Source organism: Lissotriton vulgaris, chromosome 8 (assembly GCF_964263255.1).
Source record: "Lissotriton vulgaris chromosome 8, aLisVul1.2, whole genome shotgun sequence".
In the NCBI taxonomy this organism is placed as follows: Eukaryota; Metazoa; Chordata; class Amphibia; order Caudata; family Salamandridae; genus Lissotriton; species Lissotriton vulgaris.
In genome coordinates this window covers 891,192,551-891,208,088 of record NC_141696.1, presented here as the reverse complement: position 1 = coordinate 891,208,088, position 15,538 = coordinate 891,192,551, and positions in this window count along the sequence as shown.

Sequence of the window (15,538 nt, the reverse complement as noted above, 5' to 3'; positions counted from 1 at the left end):
TTCACTTGGCAGTTGAGTCTTCTCCGGCAAGGGTCACTGTGGTTGCGGTAAAAGCTGCTTGCTGGGAATTTCTGACTTGTGCGGTCACCAGGGGTGCCGTCGTTTGCCCTGACGCTGCCATCCCGACGGGGACACCTCGGGACCTGAGTCAGTGCTGCGGTCATTATCGTCTTCATTTGGTGTCGCGAGGCCCAGTAAGCGGCAGGCTTCTATTAAGGAGCAGAGCTGGTGGAGTTTCTCATTGTGGCGAAAGATAAGGCGAAAGGGATGTCCCCAGGAATATGAAATCCCCTGTTGCCAGATGTGTTCAGTCACTTGGCAGAACTGCCGGCATCGTTGTAGCATGATCAGGGCCAAGTCCTGGAACAACACTGGCGATTGACCCTAAAATGAGATGGGGTGGAGGGTTCTTGCCTTATTGAGGATGGCTTCCTTTGTCTTAAAGTCTTGGATGCACACCAGGATGCCTGCCGGGGGAGCGTTGGGAGCACGTGGTGGCCCCACCCTATGCGCTCTGTCCAAGATGACGTCGGTGTCCTGTGAGTCCCCCAAGATGTTGCGGAAGAGGCCCTGTGTGAAAGTGAATAGGTTGCAGGTGTCTACTGAGGGCTTAACTCCACGAATCCAGATATTGTGTCTTCGTGACAGGTTTTCTAGGTCTTCCATGTGAGTCTGAATTCCCACTTTTTTAAAACTGTAGCCGGATTACCTCAAGCTGGAGTATGGTTATTTCAGATGCTCTGGAGTCACTTTTCTCCTCTAGGGTAGCCACTCGCTCCCCCACGCTATCCACGTCCCTGCAGATCTCTTTGACCTCAGCAGCAAATTCAGTCTTCACTGATTGTATGTCCTCTCTAAGAGTGAGGAACAGTGATTCAAGGAAGGCTTTTGTGATGGGTTCATCTCCAGCGGCCGGGAGTGGTTCGAGGCCTCGGCTTCGGGAGTTGCGGTTGCCATGCTAGGTATGGATTGCAAGCGGCCAAAACTGCCTTTGAGGGGTTTCAATTTGTTGGTCCTAGTTTTAGACATGCTTTCCAGTCTCCATCTGGTGTGTGCGGGTTTGGAGCCGGGGGTCAAAGGAGCTGTCTCCAGAGAGAGGGCAGCTGGGCAGGGAGCACTAGGGGTGCCACCGGGCTCGTAGTTTCTTGCTGCGGCCTCACTGGGCCCTTTTCTCTGTAGCAAGCTGGATGCCCTAGAAAGGGTGAGAGCTGACCCCCTATAATCGATGCTGAGTGTGCTCCCAGATACTCTTGGTGCTGGGTATGTAGGCAGCGATCAACACTCCATGTGAAGGATGGGAGGGGAGCCAGGGTCACCGTCATCGAGGACAGGCTCCCCTCGGACCACGACCGCCTCTGTTCAATGCCGCCTCCTATGCATGCACTCCTGTCCTGTGTCTGCCAGGGGAGGATTTGCAGCGGCTTGTACCGGAGTCCTCTAGGCCCCCACCTCAGCGATGTTTCCAGAAGCCATGGCCTTGCTGTGTCTCAGGCCGGGGGGATGGGGTCACTGCAGTCTGCCGCGAGCCAGGGTCCCCACCGAACCCCACAGGGGGAGGTCTCACCGGTCAGTCTAAAAGCACCCTGGTCCTTTTTAGTTCTCCCTAGATCCCAGCAGGGCAGGCGCTGAGGTCAAGTCGGGTGTGCTGGGGGAAAACCCAGGATTCGCCTTCTCCTCATCTCTGGGCCGCCCAAACAGGGCCCAGCAATCCAAGTGGAGTAGACCCCTCTGTCAACTAGCAAATGCACCAGGCCTGCTCACCGTGTGCCTGTGGCTGCAATTGGGCTGTCTCAAGGCCACACCCAGTCTGTGGTGGCTCCTGCTGGCCCCCGGGGTCTCCCACGTTGTTGGCATTGCATGCGGCATGCCCCGGCTGCCGGCTCTCCAATGGTGAGCGAAAGCCGTCCGCGCTCGCCCAATCCAGCGGCACGTGGGCGACCAGCTTCGGCCGGGGATTGCTGCGGCCGAGGGCGTCGGTAAGGACTTGGGTCCGCCCACCATCTGGGCTCAGCAGCGGGTCCCGCAGGTCCTCACCGCAACTCTGGAAGGCACCAGCAGGTATGGTCAAAGTGGGAGAGCTCTCTTACCTGCAGCCTAGACAGCGGGGAAACCCTGCCGGCAACGTCGGGTGCAGCCCCCTGGTGAGCATTCCGGTCAACCGGGGGGTCGGCTGGTCGGAGAATTGTTGATGAGGAAGCCGATAGAAGGAAAGCTGGCCTCTGTGGTCAAATCCGTTGACCACCGCGTTGTCGAGGCCGCTCCGTTGCGGGATGGCTGGTTCTGTCTCTCTGCGACTCCAGTCAGGCACCAGCGGCTGCCTTCGCAGTTTGGATGTCGGGCTCAACTGGGTCCGGTGCATGCAGCGGGACTCCTCGGGTCGCCTCTAGCTTTCTGGGCCCCGATGGAGCCGTGCTGCACTGATACGGGCAGGCGATGGGCAGGAGCTGAGAACAGTACGTCCTACCTCGCCACCATCTTGGCCACTACTATGCACATTTTAAATAAAATGGATGTATAACTGTATTACAAACGTGGTCAAATTACCAAATTTCAATGGCAGTTATAAAAGAGAAAATAAAGCAAAATGATCTTGACTTTTCATTAGAATGATCCACAGGAAGCATAACCCTAAGGCAAAGCATGGCTGAGGTTGCAGGCATGGAATCCTTCTCAAGGATCTTACTCTCCCAACAACCCAGCTAAATTTAAAAGTTGATTGAAAGGTTACAGATGTACATGGAGTTCTTTGTCATTGCTAAGACCTCTTGGGGTCTTGGTTCGTAGTTTAGCGATATATCTGGACTCCAGTTGTCTGTTTTTTTTCTTTCTATACCCTGGCCTTCAATTAGTGGGATGGTGTTCAGTCTCAAAAACTCCATGCTTCATCAATAACTGATCTGGCATGTCCCCATATGTCTAGGTGTGGCATAGTTCAGAGCCTTATTTTTGATAGCGCAAATATGTTCCAGGATCCGTTTCTTAAGCATGCAAACAGTTGACCCTATATATCTCATTCCACAGGCACACTGGATGGCATAGACCACAAACTGTGTGGTACAGGTGATTTTGTGCTTGAGTTTGATGGTTTTTCCTTCATAGTCTTTGAGCTCTGTTCTGTTGACTCCAACTTTACATGCCTTGCATTTGTTGAATTTCTTGTAGCCAAGCTGTTTATCGTCCAGCCAACATGTTTTGGCTTCCATTTGATAGTGGCTTTGGATTAGAGTATCTTGTAATGAAGGTGCCTTCCTATATGTCACTAATAGTCTGTCACCAATCACGTCTCCAATCTCCTTGCCATTGGCCAGGAGATGCCAGTTTTTCTGCACAATCTGAATGATTCGTGGGCTTTTCTTGCTGTAAGTTAGGATGAGACTTGGTACCCCACTGCCTGATGTAATGGGCTCATTCTGTGTTTGTGCTTTTGGGATGAGAGTATCAGTTCTGGTCACTTTTGCAATTTTTTGTAAACTCTACCTTGGAATTAGCCTCTTCATCTTTGAAACAGATTCTTCTTATCCATAGAAATTCTCCGTATAAAATGCTGTCTCTGAGAGACTTCAAATGAAAACTGGTCCAATGCAGGATACTTTTGGTTGCCGTTTGTTTCCTGAATACCGTAGTTTTCATTAATCCCTGGTCTATGTAGACCGTTGTATCTAGAAAAGTCATTGTAGTTCTGCTGGTTGAACAGGTGAAAGCCAGGCCAACATCATTTTGATTCAATTTCTTGAAATAGGACAAAAATTCCTCTTTCTCACCGTTCCAGATAATAAATAAATCATCGATGTAGGGTAGCCACAATATAACCTTGTCCAGCTCATCTTGATTTTCCGGCCCCCACCACCCGCTCATTCGCTGGAGCATCTGTGCGCCTTATAAATATACTTAACATAACATAACATAACCCCATGGTGAGATTGGCGTAGTTTGGTAAGAAGCAAAAGCTCATGGCAATCCCGCAATGTTGTTTGCATAGGTCATGATCAAATAAGAACATGCTCCTGTTTAGACATAGCTCGATCATCATGAGGAACATGGCTAAGTGTTGTAAATCCTTTATATTAAGTTGTTTAACCCCTTGCATGCTCATGACGAGCTCAGCTCGTCATGAGCTACAGTGCTCCGGTGCTCATGAGGAGCTGAGCTCGTCATGGCCATTAGAACGCTTGCACGCTGGGATGATTCCCCTGCTGTGCTGAACGTTCTATTGAAACGGGTGTGGCCGTGACGAGCTCAGCTCATCATGAGCACAGGAGCACTGTAGCTCATGACGAGCTGAGCTCGTCTTGAGCACCGGGGTGCTGTGCGCGCCCCCCGACCCCCAGCACAGCAGGAAAATTACCCCAGCAGCCAAGGGGTTAAGGAAATACACAAATGCCTGCAGTCCGATCTTATGTTGAATAGATGTATACAAAGATACAACATTGATTATGGCCATGATGCAGTTGGCATTCCAAATAGTAATGTCCAGAAACCGTAGGAAGTCGCCAGGATCTTTTAGGTACGAACTGAAATTTTGGACCATCGGTGCTAGGTTGTAGTCCACATATATGGACACATTCTCATATAGTGAGTCACATGTAGATACTATGGGGCGTCCGGAGGGTTAACTAAAGTTTTGTGAATCTTGGGCAGGAAATAAATTGTTGGTATGGTGGGATGTTAGTTCCATAAGAATTGAAATTCTGTTTCACCTAATAGACCCCCATCTCTCCAGATTACAAGACTCTTTTCCAATTCCATCATCATCCCATTTATTTGATTGTCCTGTGGTTTGTGGGATTTAGTAGTGTCTTTTAACTGTTTGTGAACTTCTTGAACATAGTCAGTTCGATTCTGTATGACTATGTTGTCGCCTCTGTCTGCGGGCCTAATAATTATCTCAATATTGTCCATCAGCGTTTTTATTGCTGTGCGTTCTTTTGTGGACAAGTTTTCTTGTTTGCCGTTATTACATACTTTTTGTAAATTGTCAAATTCATTCGGTACTGCCTCTGAAAATTGATCTATTTTATTTCCCATGGCAAATGCAGGCAGTATTTTGATTTCTTCTTAAAGAGACTTGGTGTGCGTCCTGTTGTCTCAATACCTAGTTCATTTAGCACTTGCTCTTCAGTAGTTGTGTTATCATCTAAGTCGAAAATCAAATCAAAAAGATTTTGAAGGTCCGGAATTTGTTCAATAGTTAGGTGATTTGAGGCCTCTAGATTTCTATGCTTTTCACCTGTTTCTTGAGTTTCCTCGGGCCAAGTGATGTAAGTTTTAGTTAGTTTTAATTTTCTCACATACTTGTACATGTCAATTTTAGTATCTGCGTAATCAAAATGTCTTTAATGTCAGTTCTTTATTTAGGAGTAATTTTTCTCCCTCAGGCAAAGTATGGTTGGACAAATTGATGATGAGATTGGCGTCCTATATTTGTGAGGTTTCATGTTGCGTAAGGGGTACTGTTTTCTTTTGCGGGGAGCGTCTGGTTTTTCTTGTGCTCCGGAAGATTTTGAATCTCCCCTTCCATGCCCTCTGCCTCTTCCTCCCCCTCGTCCTCTGGCTAGTGTTTGATCCAGATGCATGAGGCGCATATCTTCTAAAAAAGAAATTGCTTTAGGTGGATTTGAGCCACCTGCTGCTTCATTCTCACTAACATCTGATTCACTGGTAGTCTCCACAGTGATTGGTTTAATATTTTTGCCATGGTTTAGTTTGAGAGTATCAAATCTTTTTGCAAAGGTGAGGATTCTTCCTTCCTGATAATCTATTTTATCCATGATGTATTTTCTATGTTTTCTCTGTTGAATCTCATCCTCATATTTTTCCAGTTGTGTTTCCATTTCCATTCATATTTTATTGCATCATCCTTATTTTTGAGGTGGATTTTATCCTCTAAGTTTTTAATCAGTTTATGGGTTTCATCCAAACTCATATTTACGTATTTTATGAGGATCTTAATCATGTTTTTTAACATGCCATATTAGCGCCCCACTCCTCCAACATTTCAGCCCATCTTTCCAGGTGTGTGGGCATCGTGAAAATCCTCAACTTCTATCAATGTCCAAGTATTTCTGCAATGCAATGATTTCCAAGCTTTTGTTGATTTCTCGCTTATACTGGCGTTCCAATTGTCTAAAGCAGTGGTTCTCAAACTTTTGACTCCTGAGGCCCCCGCCTGAATCACTACTGGTAGTCGGGGACCCCAAGCAATTTGTACAATTTAAATTTCTTTTTAAAACACCTTTTGCAGCAGAGGCAATTTTAAGAGGGAGACAGCCTGAATTTGGTCTATTGGCATGGAAATGTATGCATACAGCAGTGTATTATTTAGTGGTACAAGTCTCCTGCTCTCAGCATTAGCAGCACCTCTACTTTCTCATTCCAAAGCCTTGGAGTGGTGACCCTTCCTTACAGCAACAGGTTGAATGATTGTGAATTATTAGCATTTTTGCCTATTCACAGTTTAAGAAGGTCTAAAATATTATACAACTATGAAGCATTTTATAATAAAGACATGCCCCAAGGAGCAATGAATATTGTGAAAATTCTAACAAGATAGTGCACAAAGCGATGAGACCAGTGTACAGAGCAAAGTCAAGGTCTATATTAGGAGTTCATCATGGAAGTGCAAGAGATGGCAGGAAGGTATCTGCACATGAGGCATATTGTTTCAGCGAGATCATGGAACAATGCTATGAAAATTACCATAAACCCCTGTTAGACATAATCTTTAGTCACAGACAGTAGAACAACATTTTACCACCAAGGGGTGAGCAGTGTAGTTAAGGCATATTTCAGAGAGGCCTCAAGTGGCACCTGACATGACCCTCTCCTGTTAGGATGCCCACTGTCCTGTCCATTGCCAACAACAAACTGCAAAGGCTACACCAAAAAAGAGCTTGATATGTTCGAATATGAAAGCTTGACAGCACACACAATTCACCCAAGGGCTTGTGGAAAGTGAGCAATCAGACAGCAGCACGAAAATCCTACTGCTGATCATGGCTGCATCTATTTTTACCTGCCTGCCAAGTAACGATAACCTATACACATGTGCCTTTCAACGCTTTATTGTTTTTATTGTATTGCCTGTATTTTCATTGTTGTGTCTGTGACTGCTGTTGTCTGTCTTCCCCCGCTGCCTTTACAGGGTCCGTGCCCCTTTTTCTTCCCTCTGTTCCCCTCGCTGTCCCCGTGCTCTCTCTGCCCGGTCTTTCCTTCTGTACCCCTTGCTGCCCTGTGTCTCTGCCCAGTTTTCCCTTCTGTTCTTAGCTTCCCCTATATTTCTGTAATCTGTAATTTGCCTCTGTGCCACTAGTTTTTTGTGCCCGTCTGCCCTCTGTGCCACTCGTTTTCCCCTTGTTTTTGTGCCACTTTTGCCTTCTGTTCCACACGTTTTCCCTAGTTTTTTGTGAATTTCTGCCCTCTGTTCCTCTCCTTTTTTGTGCCTTTCTGCCCTCTGTTCCATTCTTTTTTTCTCCTCGTTTTTTGTGCCTTTCTGTCTTCTGTTCCACTTGTTTTTTGTGCCTCTCTGCCCTCTGTTACTCTCGTTTTCCCCTCATTTTTTGTGCCTTTCTGCCCTCAGTTCCACTCGTTTTTCCCTCGTTTTTTGTGCCTTTCTGCCCTATGTTCCACTTGTCGTTCCCTCGGTTTTTTCTGTCCTTCCGCCACCTATTCCACTCGTTTTTTGTGCCTTTCTGCCCTCTGTTCCACTCGTTTTTCCCTCATTTTTTGAGCCTTTTTGCCTCCTTTTCCACTAGTTTTTCCCTCATTTTTTGTGCCCTTCTGCCCTCTGTTCCACTCGTTTTTTGTGCCTTTCTGCCTTCTGTTCCACACGTTTTCCCCTCGTTTTTTTGTGCCCTTCTGCCCTCGTTTCCACTTGTTTTTCCTTGTTTTTGTGCCCCTTTTACCTTCTGTTCCACTCGTTTCCCCAGTCGCTGTGCCCCCTGCAGCCCTGCCCCCCCCCTGACTGTCCACTGTCCATTGGCTACCCATGCCTCCCAATTGTATTGTTGTGGTCTCGTTGCCCCTGCGCCAACATTCACAGCTCTTGTGTGCTGTTAGGACGCATGGGCGTTTCATTTTTCACTACGACGCGGGCACTCGAGTCCTGCGGACCCCCTGGGAATTTCTCACGGACCCCTGGGGGTCCGCTGCCCACAGTTTGGGAAACGCTGGTCTAAAGCATTGTTTTATTGATGGCTCTGTTACTCATTCCATATTTCCCTCTTGTTGTGTAATTGTCTGATACAGGACTCCAGTTGAGTACGCAGGTGCTATCTTATCAGCACGCTTTGCCTTTTGTGCCTCCATTTATGACGGTGCAGAAAATGCCCCACTTTTCTTAATAGTAACAATATTTCTAAATGGAGATGCTGATGGTGAGCGTACATGTTACTTTTTTCTCTGAAACAAATCCTGCTTAATGCCAGCTCCTCACCGGAAGGACAGAGTCCATGCTCCAGCAGTCTCTCCGGTGCGAGCAACACAAGTCGCTTTAGCTAAATCCTCCACTTAGTGTTTGGGTTGGTTTTGTAAATCTCCACTCACCTTCAGATAGGAAAGCTCCTACCCCGGTGGCAGTCTCTGGTTCCATCAGCTGCTGTTTCCATTAGACGGTTGGAGGTTCCCCAGCAGTTGCAACACGTTGCTGATTTTGCAAAGAGTCAATGCCAGGCGCCTCCATTTCACTTAGTTTTCCCAATTGGATCCACAACCAGAGCGCTCTACAGCGGGTGCATACGTGGGGCCGAATCCGTGGATCAAATTAATTTTTTGAAGAAAGTTACGCCACGCTCAGGATTTGCAGGTCAGAATATGTTATTCATATCACCATCAGGACCCTTATCTCTGAGTCTCACCAATGCGTTTCAGCCACAACGGCCTTGCTCACGGTTAGAGGACTTTACCCACAATGCCCTTTTTTATACTAATCCCATAATAGCCCATAATGAGGCATTCTGGGAATTGTAGTTCCAATCTTAAGTTCTATGTCCTAAATACTACAGATACTAATTTCTTGTTTGTATTTTGTTTCATGGGGGTACTGCAACATAATAAGATATCAATAAAGAGTAAGAGGTCTTATCACTTATTATATGCTGTACAGTGACAGTATATATCAAACAATAATATGTACACAAACTGCCATATTAGCCATTGTAAGTAACTCTAATAATTTCTGATGCTAAGCAGTTTCTCAACACCAGGATGCCCAAGTCATATAATACTGGACTTTCCCAGTATATCAGTATTTCTACTTGTAACCTGAGTCTAGCAGACAACCTACTATGCACATTTTAAAAAAATGGATGTATAACTCTATCACAAACTTGGTCAAATTACCAAAATTCCACTGTCAGTTACAAAAGAGATAGAAAAGCAAAATGACCTTGACTTTTCATATTAGTATGATACACAGGAAACATAACCCTGAGGCAAAGCATGGCTCAGGTTACAGGCATGGAATCCTTCTCAAGGATCTGACTCTCCCAACAACCCAGCAAAATTAAAAAGCCAATTGAAAGGTTACAGATGTACATGGAGTTCTTTGTCATTGTTAAGACCTCTTAGGGTCTTGGTTTGTAGTTTAATGATATATCTGTACTCCAGTTGCCTGAGTTTTTTCTTTCTATCCCCTGCCCTTTCACTCAGTGGGATAGTGTCCAGTCCAAAAAACTAAATTTTTCTCCAATCACAATTCTAGCATGTTGCCATATGTCTACCATTTCTACAGCAAAGTTTTTAAGCATAGAATTAGCACAGTGCTATCCTTTCCAAGCTGTAAAATGTCCAAAACCTTTTACCACTCCATTCGCAGTATTACATTTTTGGATTGCATAATTTGTCACTCTATGCCTAAAAGAGAATTCTTTAGACTCATACTGGGCGCTCCCTTGTGTCTGGACAAAGCTGCACCTCTCTGGAGAGTTCTAATGAGAGCGAAACACATGTCAAGGGTTGCTTTTATTTATTTCAGGTTGGTTTGGATGGTATTTACTGATCCAAAGCTGTAATACTGTTCCTGGAGTGGTAATAGGTTTTGCCATTTTACAGCTCTGCAAAGATAGCACTGTCGCTGTTGTTGAGAGTGATCTATACTGGAGCTGCTTTCCACTTAAACTTGAGAACTACCCAGAGTTCTCTGCTTATTTTTTTGCATATATATATTTATACAAATATATATATACCAGCAGCCCACCCCAGCGTTGCCTGGGGGCAATGAGGCTTCAGGGCCAACCACCCGCCCAGGCCCCCGCCCGCCCCGACATTGTCCGTGCATGCCCATGCCCGCCCAGGCCCCCGCCCGCCCTGACATTGTCCGTGCATGCCCATGCACGGACACGGACCAGGCCCCCCTCCCGCCCAGACTCCCTCCCGCTCCCCTCCCGCCCCCCGACTCACTCCAGCTCCGACATTTGCCTCCCCCTGCACCCGGACCAGGCCTCCCTCCCGCCCCGACTCACTCCCGCTCTCACATTCGCCTCCCCCTGCATCACACAGTCTCGCACTGAGAGTTTAACTTTCCCTTTCCTTACCTGTGCCGCCGCTCCTCACTGCACAGCCGCTCGTCACTGCACCGCCGCTCCTCCTTCGTCGTCATCACGCACATCGCGTCGCGGTCATCACGCACGTCGCGGCGCAGCCAGCGCTAGGTCCCGGTCTGCGCTACTTTCAGGGCACTACTTTGTTTTCAAACGTAATTTTTTTTATTTACTTTTTTATTTTTATTTATATAGCCTATGTCCATCTACACACCCTGACATTTTCATAGATGTATAGGGTGTGTAGATTGGCGCTGTGGTTCCCGAGTTTACCTGGCCAAAAGGTGCAAGTTCTCTCTTTATAATAGTAGTATAGATTCAAACCAGGTTGACTCCTTGTTTTAACGCTGGCGTTCTATTCTGCACGGGTGCCTTTCCTTTCGGCAGGGTCCAGCCGATCATAAATTCCACAAACTTCCAACACTCGATTGAAACGATTAGGAAAGCACACACTCAAGTGTTTTTCAAAGAATTACAGTGACTTTATTAACGCTTGCCTGTTGAACAACGCGTTTCACATTCTCCAAAGGCTTGCTCACGGGTGCTGAGCTCTGACAAACAAACTTTTTTTATATTTTCACCATGAGGTCATTTCCTTTATTTTTCAAAATTGATTACAAGTGCATTGTAGTATTAGTAGTATGTGATATACATTTTTACATTTTCAGTGCTCAATGATTTTTACAAAAAGAAAAGTTATTGTAAACAGTTCAGGTTTGGCAATTATCAACGTGACGTCAATTTCAGACCAGTTCGTTCTTTCTTTTTATCTTTTTACTCTCTGGTGATTATTTGATCATTTTTGTGTGAATGTTCAAAATGCTTTCTTTTGTATAATCGTCCATCTGTTCATGATTTAATCTGTTATTTATTTGTTAACCGAGGTTTGCGCTGTCTAGTGAGCAGAGTACTACAAATTTAAAATATGCACATTTAATACTGCTTCCAGTCCTGGGATTTATTTCATCCCTTTTGACTTCCTCATATATATTATCCTCTCTGGTGAGTAGATTAAACAGATTTTGAACTGTATTGTTGTTTATAGATGAACGTACAGTTCCTCATTTTGATTCAATCCTCTCGCATCCGGGGTTCTAAAAGTGAGAATATGCTTCGATTCCTGTTGTCTGAGGTTTTTGATTCGATCTCCTCCTCTTTCTGGTGCTGGTACTTGTTCCAATGTGCAGTATTTCAGAGTTTCCCAATTTCCTTCGTGGAATTGCTCCATATGTTTTGCGATCGTAGCACGAACATGTTCTAGTATTTGTTTCTTGGCTTCAAAAATGGTGCTCCCTATGTATTTTTTCGAGCATGAGCACTCTATCATGTAGATTACATATGAGCTCCTACATGTTAGGTGTTGATGTATCTTGTATTATTTTCCTTTTCCAATTAATATCTCCTTTGTTGCAACCGCAATCTTGCACACTTTGCAGTTTTTGCATAGCCAGAATCCCTCTCTTTGTAGCCATGTTTTATTCGGAGTTTCCGTGAAGTGGCTGTGGACAAGTTGATCTCCTATATTTTTTGCTCTCCAAAATGTCATGTTCAGGTGATCTCCTATAATTACCTCCAAGGTTGAGTCCAGTCTGAGAATACTCCAGTGTTTTCTGAAGATGTTATTTAGTTTTTTAGTTTCTGCACTGTATGTGGTTATGAATCTTATTTTGTTGTCTGTTTCATTTTTCATTTCTTTCTTTTTGTGCAGAACTTCTTTCCGATTTTACTTTTGATAGGCACTTTGCAACCACTTTTTTAGGATAGTGCCGACTTCGAAATCGTTTGCTCATGTTTTCACTGTGTTTCAGAAATTCTTTTTCATTTGAGCAGTTTCTTTTAAGCCATAAGAACTCCCCATTTGGTATGCTCCACTTTAGATTTTCCTCGTGAAAGCTCTCACCATGCAACTAAGAGTTTGTTGCTGTATTCTCTAAAGTAACGTTGTCTATAAGGAGTTCTGCTCAATATATATTTCTTTGTCCAGGAATGATACTTTTTCAGAGCTGATTTCAAATGTGAATTTCAAATTTGTTGGAGTATTGTTTAATATTTCGAAGTATGTTTCAAATTCTTCTTTGGTCCCGTCCAAGATGATTAGCAGATCATCTATAAATCTGAGCCTGAGGATGCATTTTTCTCTCCATTGGTAGTTCTCTTTATTCCATGCCAGATGTTGCTCAAACCAGCCCATTGTTAGATTGGCATAGTTTGGGGAAAATGAAAAGCCCATTGCGCATCCTCTTATTTGTTTGTAGATTTTTTTGTTAAATACAAAAATGTTATTGATTAGGCACATTTCCCCTGGGACACTGCTGCTTGCTTTGGCAGGGCGGGAGTCGATGTTCCCACTCTGTCATAGCAAACTTGAGAGCATATTAACAAGTGCCACTATGCCGCAATTTTCTAAAAAAAGCCAAAAATGCGGTAAAAATTATATCGCCCTATTTACTAGGCGACGCTAAGATGCATTAACGCATGTTAGCAGCCGGTTTGCTAACGGCTCCCCTCGTATCTCCAATGAGTTGCAATGTAGGCGTTCCCAGTGGCAAGGTAGGTGTTCCTATGACAATATAACATGGAAGAGGGAGGGATGACCACAGAGTTGTATTTACAAGGTGGCCCTGGATTTGAGGACCAATAGCAAAACTCTTGGTAATTACGGTTTATGTCAGATCCTAACATCTGTTCTGAAGTAGACTTAAGCATGTTTATTATGCGAGGTGGATTGATATGTTAAATCAACAGTCTTATATTAACAAGCTTTTCACTTGCGAACAGGAATTATCGCTGTATTTCTCTCGATATTGGGGGCATATTTACAAGGACAGCGTTAAAATTATCGGCGCTTTAGCGTTTGGAAAGTGCTGTTAAAGCGGCCATAATGGGCTTAATATTAGGCTTTTGAGAATTCGTGGGAATTCCAATAGAAGCGCAGGTTTACACCAGAACATTTTAACGCTGTCCTTGTAAATATGCCCATTATAGACCTACTGCTAATTTTTATTATTTCTCGGGATCCCATTCCAGTAGCGTATATTCAACGTTGGGGACTGTGGGTGGAGGCCCATTGTCCCTACGGTGCCAGTCAACTCCCTGCGTCCTTCGGAAGCCACCATTACTTTTCCACACGGGGACCTGATAATATGCAGCTCCCCATGGGGAAAAGCATTCTGCTTTGCATTTTAAAAGCGAGAGCAGGTTTTTATGTTCTCTCTTTCAAAATGCAAACCAAGTTTGCTATGGCAGGGCGGGAGCCTCAGCTCTCACCCTGCCATAGCAAACAGCAGTGTTGAAAAAATCTTCCAGTAAGACAACAAAGGATTTTGAAGTCCATCATCGCTGTTTTAGCTATAGTTTGCTGCTGGTAAAGCGGCGATAATTTTAACGCCGTCCTTGTAGATATGCCCCTAAGTTTTGGAATGTCGACAATCCCGTCTCCCCTTTAAATAGGCAGGAAGTATTTAGTGAAGTGCACAATGTGAATCGTGAAGCAACAGTGTTTGATTGTGATCGATAAAGAATTGCCCATTGTTGAGTACAGAGTAGCCAAATTGTACATGATGTTTTGTAACGTCAGTGGCTATTCCTAGAGCCATCTCTTGAGGTTAATTTGAAGAGTTGTGCACTTCTTTTGCTCTTAATGTACCTAGTGTTCTGTCGTCTCAGTTTTCTTTCCCCTCTCTCATGTAGAGGATCCTGGGTAAATATAACGGCTTCCGCGCAGCCAGTACCTTTTAAACCTACCCCCAAACTGCTTACTGCCTGTTACCATAGTAATAGTTCATGGAACACTTAACTGAGCACACAGGTCACAAGTTCACCACACAGTGCTGATAATCCAAACAGCAAGTGTGCTGGACTTTTTCCATAGGAACCATTAATCGCAGCTACAGACTCTGGTAAAGAGCTGGTAAAGAGTTAGCCTCAGTATTATGCTTCTAGTTGTAAACATAATTTCTACTTTTGATTTTTAAATCTTCTCTAAGCAGATGATTATCACACTAAATAATAGTGAAATGTCAGAAAAAGAAGACGTATACATGTAGTTTTTTTTAATAAACTTTTATTAAAACAAAAATAAATAAATAGAAACATAACTTTAACGTAACGGTATAATGAATAAAATGTGAGATGGACTCCAATGGTAGGAGCGTAGGTAACCTAAAAAACAAAAATTAAAATAAGTCTTTAAAATTAGATCGATGTAATTGAATGAGGTGAGAGATTACATCTTTACGAAAGGCAAGATCATTTTTTCTCACATGCACACTAAGGGTAGTGCACCCTACCCCTCCCACAGAATCACCCTCAACAGGAGTCTGTAGTGCAGCACTTCTTGTAGGCTTAGGCCTATCTTATGGTATAGATGGTATTTTAAATGAGACAGAGATGTGATTGAATGAGGTCAAAGATCACAAATTAACATAACACTTGGTAATATTGCTTATTCGCAGGTGTGCAGTGTGCCTGATACATCCCACCCCTCTCATAGGCCCGTGCTGAAGAGGTGTCTGTAGGGAAGTGACTGCTGGGTCAGATCTACAGTATGGTCCGGCAGGTCTTTAAAATTATTCAGAGATGAGACAGAATTAGGTGAGAGATCACGTCATTATGCAGGACAATATTGCTTATTTGCAGCACGTTTAATTGGAGGCATTGTGTATGTAGGCCGCTCTGCATACCTTTTGCAAACACTGCTTTTAGAAGAGCTCAAAACTTTAATTCTGCTTTGGTTCTATACTGCAGACTGTATTAAATTCAGCCTTAATTTATTTATCTGCAGAGTGGACAGCAGTGTTCATAACTTGAGAAGTGAAAGAGAAACAATGTGAGAGAGAGAGAGAGAGAGAGAGAGAGAGAGAGAGAGAAAGAAAGAGAAAAAACAACAATAAAAGTGTGAGAGAGAGAAAGTAATAGATGGAGCAGGAGAGGTAGTGTTGATACTGGAAAAATTCTTCGTAGCTCACCTTTTTGCCTCCAGTGTGTGTCCAAGCACTTGCCGG